Genomic DNA, 12,435 nt, shown 5'->3' on the forward strand with positions numbered 1-12,435 from the left:
AAGGGGCTAAGGCCCCAGCAAAATGATAGACTTGCTCTGAAAGTAAAAAGTGCCAACTCCGTTAATAACTCTGGAGTTAGTTCTCAATTATTGGCATTTTTTGAAAGATATCACTAATTTCCTCAAAGCTCTGGTACCACTTTAGAACTCACCTCCATGCCCCAATGCAGAAAACAAAGCTTATAAATCACTCTACCTTTTTATTATTGAGATAACTCCTTAAAATTGTCCCTTCTGGCTAGTTTGCATATGGAGTCAGCATTGAATTGTGAAGAAATTGACAAAAATAATTAGGGCAATCTGACCATGAAATAACTGTCTACCATAGCTGTGTGATCCCAGCAAATTTATTTCTTGACATTTTCAGCCTCAGTTTCCTCAAGGGAAAATGGGAAAACAAAGCCGGTGCTGTGGGGTTGATATGACATTTCTTGGTCTAATTTATGTAAAATTACCCAGTATGATGAACACACTTTCTTTCCTTCTTAGTGACCGAAATGGACAATCTTAATGCCTTTTAAAAATTGGAAAATTGTGATGAAATCTGATGTCAAAAGGACACTTCATATATATGTGTGTGTGTGTGTGTGTATATATATATATATATATATATATATATAGGTATCAGTTCAGTTCAGTCACTCAGTTGTATCCAACTCTTTGCGAACCTATGGACTGCAGCATGTCAGGCCTCCCTGTCCATCACCAACACCTGGAGTTTACTCAAACTCGTGTCCATTGAGTCAGTGATGCCATTCAACCATCTAATCCTCTGTTGTCCCCTTCTCCTCCCACCTTCAATATGTCCCAGCATCAGGGTCTTTTCCAATGAGTCAGTTCTTCGCATCAGGTGGACAAAATATTGGAATTTCAGCTTCTACATCAGTCCTTCCAATGAACACCCAGGACTGATTTTCTTTAGGATGGACTGGTTGGATCTCCTTGCAGTCCAAGGGACTCTCAAGAGTCTTCTCCAACACCACTTCAAAGGCATCAATTCTTCTGCGCTCAGCTTTCTTCACAGTCCAACTCTCACATCCATACATGACTACTGGAAAAACCATAGCTTTGACTAGATGGACCATTGTTGGCAAAGTAATGTCTCTGTTTTTTTAATAAGCTGTCTAGGTTGGTCATAACTTTTCTTCCAAGAAGTAAGTGTCTTTTAATTTCATGGCTGCAGTCACCATCTGCAGTGATTTTAGAGCCCCCCAAAATAGTCTGCCACTGTTTCCATTGTTTCCCCATCTATTTGCCATGAAGTTATTAGACCAGATGTCATAATCTTAATTTTCTGAATGTTGAGTATTAAGCCAACTTTTTCACTCTCCTCTTTCACTTTCATCAAGAGGCTCTTTAGTTCTTCTTCACTTTCTGCCATAAAGGTGGGGTTATCTGCATATCTGAGGTTACTGATATTTCTCCCAGCAATCTTGATTCCAGCTTGTGCTTCTTCCAGCAGGGTGACAATATACAGCCTTGTACTCCTTTTTCTATTTGGAACCAGTCTGTTGTTTCATGTCCAGCTCTAACTGTTGCTTCCTGACCTGCATACATATTTCTCAGGAGGCAGGTCAGGTAGTCTGGTATTCCCATCTTTTAAAAAATCTTCCACACTTTGTTGTGATCCACAAGGTCAAAGGCTTGGCATAGTTAATAAAGCAGAATTAATATGTTTTTCTGGAACTCTCTTGCTTTTTTGATGAACCAATGGATGTTGCCAATTTGATCTCTGGTTCCTCTGCCTTTTCTAAATCCAGCTTCAACATCTGGAAGTTCATGGTTCATGTACTGTTGAAGCTTGCCTTGGAGAATTTTGAGCATTACTTTACTAGTGTGTGAGATTAGTGCAATTGTGCAGTAGTTTGAGCTTTATTTGGCATTGACTTTTTTGGGGATTGGAATGAAAACTGACCCTTTCCAGTCCTGTGGCCACTGCTGAGTTTTCCAAATTTACTAGCATGTTGAGTGAAGCACTTTCACAGCATTATCTTTTTGGATTTGAAATAGCTCAACTGGAATTCCATCACCTCCACTAGCTTTGTTCGTAATGATGCTTCCTAAGGCCCACTTGACTTTGCATTTCAGGATGTCTAGCTCTAGGTGAGTAATCATACCATTGTGATCATCTGGGTCGTGAATATCTTTTTTCATGTATAGTTCTTCTGTGTATTCTTGCCACCTCTTCTTAATATCTTCTGCTTCTGTTGGGTCCTTTATTGTGCCCATCTATGCATGAATATTTCCCTTGGTATCTCTAATTTTCTTGAAGAGATCTCTAGTCTTTCCCATTCTATTGTTTTCCTCTATTTCTTTGCACTGATCACTGAGGAAGCCTTTCTTATTTCCTTGCTATTCAAAACAAGACCCAATTTTCCCCTCAGTCAGTTACTTCCATCAGGAAGCTTTCATAAGCCTCTTATCCTTCTCCATCAGAGGGCAGATAGATTGAAAACCACAGTCCCAGAAAACTAGCGAGTCTGATCACATGGACCACAGCCTTGTGTAACTCAGTGAAACTATGAGCCATGCCATGTAGGGCCACCTAAGACAGACAGGTAATGGTAGAGAGTTCTGACAAAACGTGGTCCACTGGAGAAGGGGTTGGGAAACCACTTCAGTATTCTTACCTCAAGAACCCCATGAACAGTATGAAAAGGTAAAAAGAAAAGACACTGAAAGGTGAACTCCCCAGGTTGGTAGGTGCCCAAAATACTACTGGAAATCAGTGGAGAAATAACTCCAGAAAGAATGAAGAGATGGAGCCAAAAGAAAATCAACACCCAGTTGTGGATGTGACTAGTGATGGAAGCAAGGTCTAATGCTATAAAGAGCAATATTGCATAGGAACCTGCAATGTTAGGTCCATGAATCAAGGCAAGTTGGAAGTGGTCAAACAGGAGAGAACATCAACATTTTAGGAATCAGTGAACTAAAATGGACTAGCATGAGTGAATTTAACTCAGATGACCATTATATCTACTACTATGGGCAAGAATCCCTTAGAAGAAATGGAATAGCCATCATAGTCAACAAAAGAGTTTGAAATTCAGTACTTGGATGCAATGTCAAAAATAACAGAATAATCTCTGTTCATTTCCAAGGCAAGCCATTGAATATCACAGTAATCCAAGTCTATGCCCCAGTCAATAATGCTGAAGAAGCTGAAGTTGAATGGTTCTATGAAGACATACAAGACCTTCTAGAACTAACACCCCCCCCAAAAAATGTCATGTTCATTATAGGGAACTGGAATGCAAAAGTAGGAAGTCAAGAAATACCTGGAATAACAGGCAAATTTGGCCTTGGAGTACAGAATGAAGTAAGGTAAAGGCTAACAGAGTTTTGCCAAGAGAACACACTGGTCATAGCAAATACCTTCCTCCAACAACACAAGAGAAGACTCTACACATGGACATCCCCAGATAGTCAATACTGAAATCAGATTAATTATATTCTTTGCAGCCAAAGATGGAGAACTGGACAGGGACCAACAGACTGGTTCCAAATAGGAAAAGGAGTATGTCAAGGCTGTACATTGTCACCCTGTTTATTTAACTTATATGCAGAGTACATCATGAGAAGCGCTGGGCTGGAAGAAGCACAAGCTTGAATCAAGATTGCCAGAAATATCAATAACCTCAGATATGCAGATGACACCACCCTTTTGGCAGAAAGTGAAGAGGAACTAAAAAGCCTCTTGATGAAAGTGAAAGAGGAGAGTGAAAAAGTTGCCTTAAAGCTCAACATTCAGAAAACTAAGATCATGGCATCTGGTCCCATCACTTCATGGGAAATAGATGGGGAAGCAGAGGAAGCAGTGTCAGATTTTAATTTTGGGGGCTCCAAAATCACTGCAGATGGTGATTTCAGCCATGAAATTAAAAGACGCTTACTCCTTGGAAGGAAAGTTATGACCAATCTAGATAGCATATTAAAAAACAGAGACATTACTTTGCCAACAAAGGTCCGTCTAGTCAAGGCTATGGTTTTTCCATTGGTCATGTGTGGATGTGAGAGTTGGACTATGAAGAAAGCTGAGCACTGAAAAATTGATGCTTTTGAACTGTGGTGTTGGAGAAGACTCTTGAGAGTCCCTTGGACTGCAAGGAGATCCAACCAGTCCATCCTAAAGGAAATAAGTCCTGGGTGTTCATTGGAGGGACTGATGTAGAAGCTGAAACTCCAATACTTTGGCCACCTCATGTGAAGAGTTGATTCATTGGAAAAGACCCTGATGCTGGGAGGGATTGGGGGCAGGAGAGAAGGGGATGACAGAGGATGAGATGGCTGGATGGCCTCACTGACCTGATGGACATGAGTTTGAGTAAACTTCGGGAGTTGGTGATGGACAGGGAGGCCTGGCATGCTACGATTCATGGGGTCGCAAAGAGTTGGACACGACTGAGTGACTGAACAGAACTGAACTGAATTGAGAGATGGAGAATTTCTATACAGTCAGCAAAAATGACCGGGACCTGACTGTGGCTCAGATCATGAACTCCTTATTGCCAAATTCAGATTTTAAATTTAAGAAAGTAGGGAAAATCACTAGATCATTCAGGTATTACCTAAGCCAAATCCCTTAGGACTGTACAGTGGAAGTGACAAATAGATATAAGGGATTAGATCTGACAGACAGAATGCCTGAAGAGCTATGGACAGAGATTCATGACATTGTACAGGAGGCAGTGATCAAGACCATCCCCACGAAAAAGAAAAGCAAAAAGGCAAAATGGTTGTCTGAGGAGGCCTTACAAAGAGCTAAGAAGAGAAGTGAAAGGGAAAGGAGAAAAGGAAAGATATATCCATTTGAATGCAGAGTTCTAAAGAATAGCAAGGAGAGATAAGAAATCCTTCCTCAGTGATCTATATATATATATATGTGTATATATATATATATATATATATATATATATATATTCAATTCCTATATTCTGGACAGTGAGACTAAAGGAAATACAAACAAAAACACAAAAACCATGTTGGCTCTGGAACTCAGGTCTGGTTGTAATAGTGACCATCTGTGTTTTTGGCCCATGCATTTTACCTCTCCAAGCACTGCTTTCATAACATCTCTAAAGTGAAAAGGGAAGATAGCTTCTAATTCTAACATGCTATAGAAACAGAAAAATACTCTTAGTTCATTAATCTCTCATCTTTCTCTTCTCATTCTAGCCACCCCTTTGTTTTCTCCTTCATTACTTTTTCCCCCTCTTCTTGTCTCTTTCATGTTGATATTCCCCTGTCTTTTTTCTTTAATCATCTTTCTTTTCTTGATGCATATTCTCCTTAAGATGTTTTATTGACCAATATGAGAGTGACTTCCTGAAGACCGTGGAAGATGACTTCTAAATCAATTTCTTCCACCCAAGTCACTCTCCCAAGCTTCAGACTCATAGACATATTGGATATTTTCTTTTGAGTTTCTCCTGGAAGTTTAAACACAGTATGTCTCAAACTGAGTACATCATCTTCCTAAAAATTGAATTATATTCCCCTTTTCAAAGATTGTCATCAACTCAAACTACCATGACAAAAACAGGCAACATCATAAATCCTCCCTCCCTTTCATTACTGTATTTAATTTCACCAAATCTAAGTTCACCAATTCTTATTTATGCTTCTTTTAAAGCTCTCAAAATTTTCACCTTCATTATTCCAATTATAACCAGTTCCACTATATCTTCAATTTAGCAGTCAAAATAGTGCTTTCTAAAACTCTGAGTTTACCCTGTTCTTATTTAGAACCCACTGATGGTTTCACATGGCTATCTGGAACCAACTCCAAGTCCTTATAATTGGGTATATGTTCATCTTCAAATGGTCCTTACCACCCCCAACCATTATTTTTCTTGCCATGCTTCCAGCTCCATTGCTCCCTTGCACTACAGTTTCACTCTTACTCTACCTTTGCAGCTCCTGTATACACTCTCAATTCTGTCATACTTCTAAAACTTTGCAAAAGCTTTTCACTCTGCTTAGAATGATGTCCCTCTCTTGCTCTATCAAATGGGCTATGGGGACTTCTTCCCATATGGTTAAGAGCCCATGCTTTGGGGTAAGAAACACATAAGATCAAATCCCAGATCTTGAATTAAAAGCTCTGTAATGTTAGGGAGATTATTTATGCTCTCGAAATTCCAGTTAGGTCACCTTTAAAATGTAAATAACAGTACCTGCTACATAACATCATTCTAAAGATTAAATATGATACAATAAGTATGGTATCTGGCACAAAGAAATGTTCAATCCTTATTAGCTAATATTTGTCCATTATAGATAGATTCTAAGCTTCTACTCTCATCCTACAACCACACTTATCTATGCCCTGCTCTAGAATTTAAGCTCCATGATGTCAGGGACAAGAGTCTACTTTGTTCATGTTTATGTAACGCTTGTCATAACACAGCAGGCCCACCATAAAATGTGTCACTTCCGTCAAGATTCAATTCTAATGGTGTTTCTTCTAGGAAGCTTTTATTACCCCCCAATCTTCCCTCAATATTGGTGGTTAATTCCTCTAAGTAATAGACCCTGCTTACATCCTATTGGGATGGTTTCTCTTCTCTAGACTCTTGAGTTTCTGGAGGACAAAGACTGAGTCATTTATATTTGAATTCCCAACATCTTTCCCAGATTCATATAATAGCAGTCAAGAAAGCTTTTTGGGTGAATAAATGGATGGATGAATGGATTATCTTTCCCTCAATGTTTTTTTCTCTCCTGTATTCCCCTTACCATGCTCCATTTACATTCCATTTTTAAGAATCAGGCAGAAAATATGGAAACCAATGGATGTCAGGCAGGTGAGACCACTCCTTCCCCCCAGAGTAGACATCACAGAAAGTCCTCTGGTGTTCTGCTAAAACTGTCATATTGATAGTGGCACCTGGGTGGAAAGGTTTTTCCATCACAGCTTTCCCTGAGCAAGGGAAAACCACACAGGCAAACTGGGGACTGTGCAGACCTCCCTGAAGGAATCCTGAAAAGCTGGTGTCTAGGCAACAGTCTGCCCTCTGACTCTGCCCATAGGGGTTTAAATAAGAGCCTGGAAGGGTGGTGCATTTCTATAAGCTCAGGTGAGAGAGGCTGAGAGATGGTCTGAAAAGGAAGAAGACACTTTACTGTGTTTCCTGGGTTGCAGCCTCCAAACCACCTTGAGGACCAGGCACAAAGCTGAACTGACCCTGATATGCATCAGAATGAAAAGGTTTGTGTGCAAATCAGGGAAGAATTCTTTCAGCACCTACAGGATTGGTGCCAGCGAGTTAGCATTTGGAAACCCCAGCTCCGTGCCAGGTCATGTCGGAAAAGCAGCAGATCTGGGAGCAAAATGCCAGTGAGCTACAGAGGAAAAGAAGTGAGGGCAAGGACTCCAGGAATTAGCTATTCAGGAATGTTCAAGAAAGCTGATAGCTCTTTCCCTTGTCAAAAGAGAGAGAGAGAAAGAGAAAAGGACATTCAGAGAAGTGTTCATTGGAGCAGGTTGCTCCGGGTTTTCAGGGAATTGGGAGGGCAGATGCTACAAGGTTATTGGAGTCAGTGTCAAATGCAAGAACAAAGTGGCAGTGACATAAGCTAAGAAATGACTAAGCACTTGAGGCCCCGAGTAGCTAATAGACGAATCCAAATGCCAAGTGAAGCAGTTGTCTCAACTCATTTGAATACTTCTGAAGAGGTGATGAAAAAATAGCTGGCGAGACAGAACTTCTCCTCCAGAATACTCCAAGCTTAGATTTCTTCCCCTTACTTTGTGACTCTGTGACGGTAGTTGATCAAGCCTCCCCTTAGTCACTTTCTCTGGAAATTTTGAAACAGGTACACACCAAGTTTTCCTTTGATATGGGGGCTATTATTCTTAAGGAATCACTTCCTATTTGCAACTTGGGGATCGCCCTCTCCGGTAAAAGGCTGCTCAGAGTTTTAAGATAAAGGGAGTGGTTTGCCATTTGGGAAGTTAAACTTTGGGGTTATACAGAAATTCTTTCTTTTTTCTCACATTTCTGTTTCCCCTTCTTCATGACTTTTTTCTGTCTTTGGGAAGCCTGAAGAATTTGGGCCTGACGGATATAGTGCTGTTCGGGGAGAAAGCTAGAAAAGGCAAAATTCCTGTTACAGATTTTGTTCTCTCTCATGGAGTGTTTGCATGTGAAGAGTCATTAAGTAAATGTGTGGCACATAGTAGATGTTCCATAGATACTGCTCTCTTTATTTCCCCCTCTTCCTAACTGGTTTCCTCTCTCCCTATCGCCTCCTCATTTGTGCCTTGTTAGGAAGGATAAAGATTGTTCTGGAAGTAACTATTGTTAATGATAAAAGCTACCATTTACTGAACGCCTCTTCTCCACTAGACTGTATTATATTAGGCATTTTTGTGATCTCAGTTGGGCCTCATCAGAACATGGAATGGGAGAGGCAACCTATACCCTCTTACAAAGGAGGTAATGGAGCAAATACAAAGTTACTACCTCTCCAGCTAAAGTGCTTGAGCTAGAATGCCAATTCAAGTTCTCCAAACTCCAAATCTGTGAGTGTCTCTTCTCTACACTTCTCTTAGGGACCATGAAAACATGGCTTTCTTGGAGCAAACCCATGTGACTGGTTGGGCACTTAGGTGAGAACTAGATAAGTTAGTCATTTGGGTGACCCTCCCTTTGACACGTTCCTCTCAGGTCCCTCTGCTCAAACAGCAACCAGTCATTCTGTTCTTTTGGTCAAGCACTCTTCTCTCCTATAACTGGGGCTCACCCACCCCTATATCTTTGTCCTCTGGGGGCCCAAGGCCTCAATTCACTAGTTAAATGAACTTGTGTATGTGTGCTAAGTCACTTCAGTCATGTCCGACTCTCTGCAACCCTATGGACTATAGCCTGCCAGGCTCCTCTGTCCATGAGATTCTCCAGGCATGAATATTGGAGTGGGTTGCCATTTCCTACTCCAGAGGATTTTCCTGACCCTGGGATCAAACTAGCATCTCTTATGTCTCCTGCGCTGGCAGGTGGGGTTCCTTACCACTAGCACCACCAATTAAATGAACTTATCTGGGCTAATAGTTCTTAATTCCCAAGTTAGTTCCCTTCCTTCGGTACTGAATGCAGAATCAAAGAGGGAAATTTCTCTTGGTAAAAAATTACTGGAAGAGAGAAATGGTTGAAGTAGACAAAACTTCATTGCCTCTCAAATCTCACTGAATAACATCACCCATCCTACCTACATGTTGTTAAGTCCTTGCTTGCAAAAACCCCACTAGAAAACCAACACTGAGTGTTGAGATTTGAACCTCCAATTTTCTGAATAATAAGAATCCACAGGAAAGACTTTCTTGTTTGTGAAATACTTTTTGAGCAACTAGAGTGTGCTGGACTCTGTCCTACATAGGAGATTTAGTTGGGAAACAACTCCTGCTTCCAGAAAGGTTCTATGTTATGAGATATTCTGTCTATCTTCCTCTCTCAACATTTTTATTGCCTGTTTAATGCTTAGAAAGACATCTGTGAAAAAAATCAAGTATCCAGTGGCTAGGAAGAAAAAAAGATTAAAATAAAGAGGAATATTCATTTTAAACTGCTCATTTAGAATTGCCAGTTTCAATCAATGACACTTTTAAGATATAAATCCATTCTGGAGTAACTTGTCAAAAAAAGTGCCATTACTGATATTCTCCAAGATTTTTCTAATTAGATCAGGGTCAGTGAGGAGAAATAAGCTGGAAGATGAATAGGATGTCATAATGCAATTGAGTGCCAAGGAGTTACCACAACTGTCCAGCTTGAGCAACTTGGTTCTGAGACAATGGTTTGATGGGGGTTGGGGAGGGGAGTTGGGGTTGGTGAAACTGAACCACTCCTGATGGCTCATAACATAGTGTGGGACCCTTCTCTTACTTAAGCTATTGGAAAACATCTCTTGGCATTTTCCTCTGGGTCATGGGAGAGAAAGAGGCAGCTACAGGAACCCTCTCCGCTTCTTGGATTCTGCTAGGAAGCCTTGATAGAGTATTTATATGGACCAGTGAGAACAAAACTCTGATTCCATCAGTTACTAGCTGTGTGACTTTGGGCAAGCATATAACTCCTCTAAACCCTAGCTTCTTTATCTGTAAAATGGGGATAATATTACCAGTTAATAATAACAGCAAACATCAGTAAGGTGATTATTTCTTTGTTCAAGCTCACAGAAGCTCATAGTCCCCATGAGTTCAGTGTGATTATATCAATCAATAACTCTAATTATTGAGAATCATGGTCACAGTTCAGAAATCACTATAGGTAACACTTTTGTAAAAATCAGAATTATCTTTAAAAGAAAAAATAGTGGAATTTCTGTGATACCCATCTCTGCCAAGGAAGAGTTTTCATCACAATAAATGGGTTACTTTGGAATAGCTCCTGCACTCAGACAGATAATACTCCCTCCAAGACCCAGTTAGCCTTCTTAGGACAATAGATTAGTGGTGGTGGTGGTTTGGTTGCTAAGTCGTATCCAACACTTTGTGACCCCGTGGACTGTAGCCCACCAGGTTCCTCTGTCCATGGAATTTTCCAGGCAAGAATACTGGAGTGGGTTTCCATTCCATTCGGAGTTCTTCCTGACCCAGGGACTGAACCCAAGTCTTCTGCATTGCAGGCAGCTTGTTTACCAACTGAGCCATCAGGGGGCCCATGGTAGAATAGGAAGACGTTTAATTGACTGAAGATATATCCTACTTAGTATATACCCTACTTAGAGAATTATAGTGCTATATTGTGCTATAGTGATTCCTTGTTAATACAGAGAGAGAGAGGAGGATCCCAAAGACATTATTCATCACTCTTGAAAATGAAGCAGGAAATTAGCGTCCCCACCTGTGACCTGATTCTAGGACTTGCTCTATAATTTGGTCTGGAGATGCCCAACTTGCCAAAGTCAGAGGATGCATGGGTTCACCTTGGGCTGGGTCCCATGGGTTTCCCTCTCCCAGGGCTCCAGAGAACTCATTCATCTTGAAGAAGAAAGGAAAGTATCTCCTTAGCTCTGACCATCCTCCTGGCCTCCTGTCTTTTCTCTGTTCCACTCTTGTTACAGAATCTGTGAGAAAAGAAAAATCAATTCTGTAGTTTGGGTCAGCCAGTAAAATTTGCTCATATGTCCCCTAACCAAAGTCAGGTGAATGCAGCCACATTTCTCCCAGGTTACAATTCCATAAAGCCTCCTAATGGCCTTTATATCACGACCTCTTCACAGAGGCCTCCCAGCAGTCACCTGTCATGATCATGTTTAAACCTCCTAGTAGGGCCATGATCTTGTCTTTTAGTTTTCCTGGATAGTATATGAAGGTGAATTGGGCTGGAGGGGCAGTGGGAGGGCTCAGAAAACAAAGCCCTGGGTTTTCACCACATGTGGTTATTCCAGTTAGTGTTTGCAGAAAATGACTCGAGGAGGAAAGGGTGGCTCCAGACAATGCTGGCCAGTACGGACTTGAGAAAGCTCCTTCCTGTGATTTACCTGGTCCCTGAATTGTCACGCTGCCTGTTTTGAAGCATTCATTCACTTGTGGGCCATGGGTGACAAACGTCTTTTGAGACCCAAACTCATACATGTGGATACTGAGAAGGAAGAGTGCTGGGTTGTTGCTTGCCCTCTAAGAGGGGCAAACAGAAGCAGAATAGTAAGTCGTAGTGTCCTTACAAGCTTTCAGATGGCAAATAGGGGCTGAAGATGCCCCAGGAAGCCTTTCTAGGCAAGGCTGCAATGTACTGAGTCTTGAGCAGAGGAAGAGTGTACTTTTACATGCAGTAGACCTATCCTAACATTCTATGTCTGCCATGTATTTTCAGTGTTGCCTTAGACAAGTTACCTATTCTCTCACTTTGCAGGTTCTTTAGCTCAAAAATAGATATAGTCTGCTTTGTGAAGTTTGGGTGAAAATCCGTGCCCTATATGTAAACTTAAGACTTATATTCAATACTTTGTTGTTGTTATTATGTATGATAACTATGTGTTTTATATTATGAATCTATCATGAATCAATTCAGTAATAATTAGAACTAGGATTTGATCCATTGAGGTGTGAAAGAATTTAAGTATGGCTGATATTAGTATTGCTTTTATGTAGACAAGGGGAAGGAAACCCAGGTGGGTGACTCCTGTGGATAGTCAGGCAAAAGCCTGTTCATTCAGGACTGGGTGTAGGGGTTATTTGCTAGAAGAAGTTAGGAGCCTTTGAAGGTTAATCGCTTTTTAGGAAATGTTGTGTGGCAGCAACTAAATATCCTGAGAATGTGGCCCTTCTTGTTGTCGGCTGTCTGGTCCTGGCTCCCAATGCCTGGGTTCTTTTACCACCTAGCCATCGGGTGGGAGGTGGGGAGGAGGGGTGCGGAAATCTCAGGCACCACTTTGCCTATCAAATTCTCAGCAGTTTTTCAGAGTAAAACATTCTCTGTGAAATTCTTG

This window comes from Odocoileus virginianus, chromosome 21, assembly GCF_023699985.2.
Source record: "Odocoileus virginianus isolate 20LAN1187 ecotype Illinois chromosome 21, Ovbor_1.2, whole genome shotgun sequence".
NCBI classification, from domain to species: domain Eukaryota; kingdom Metazoa; phylum Chordata; class Mammalia; order Artiodactyla; family Cervidae; genus Odocoileus; species Odocoileus virginianus.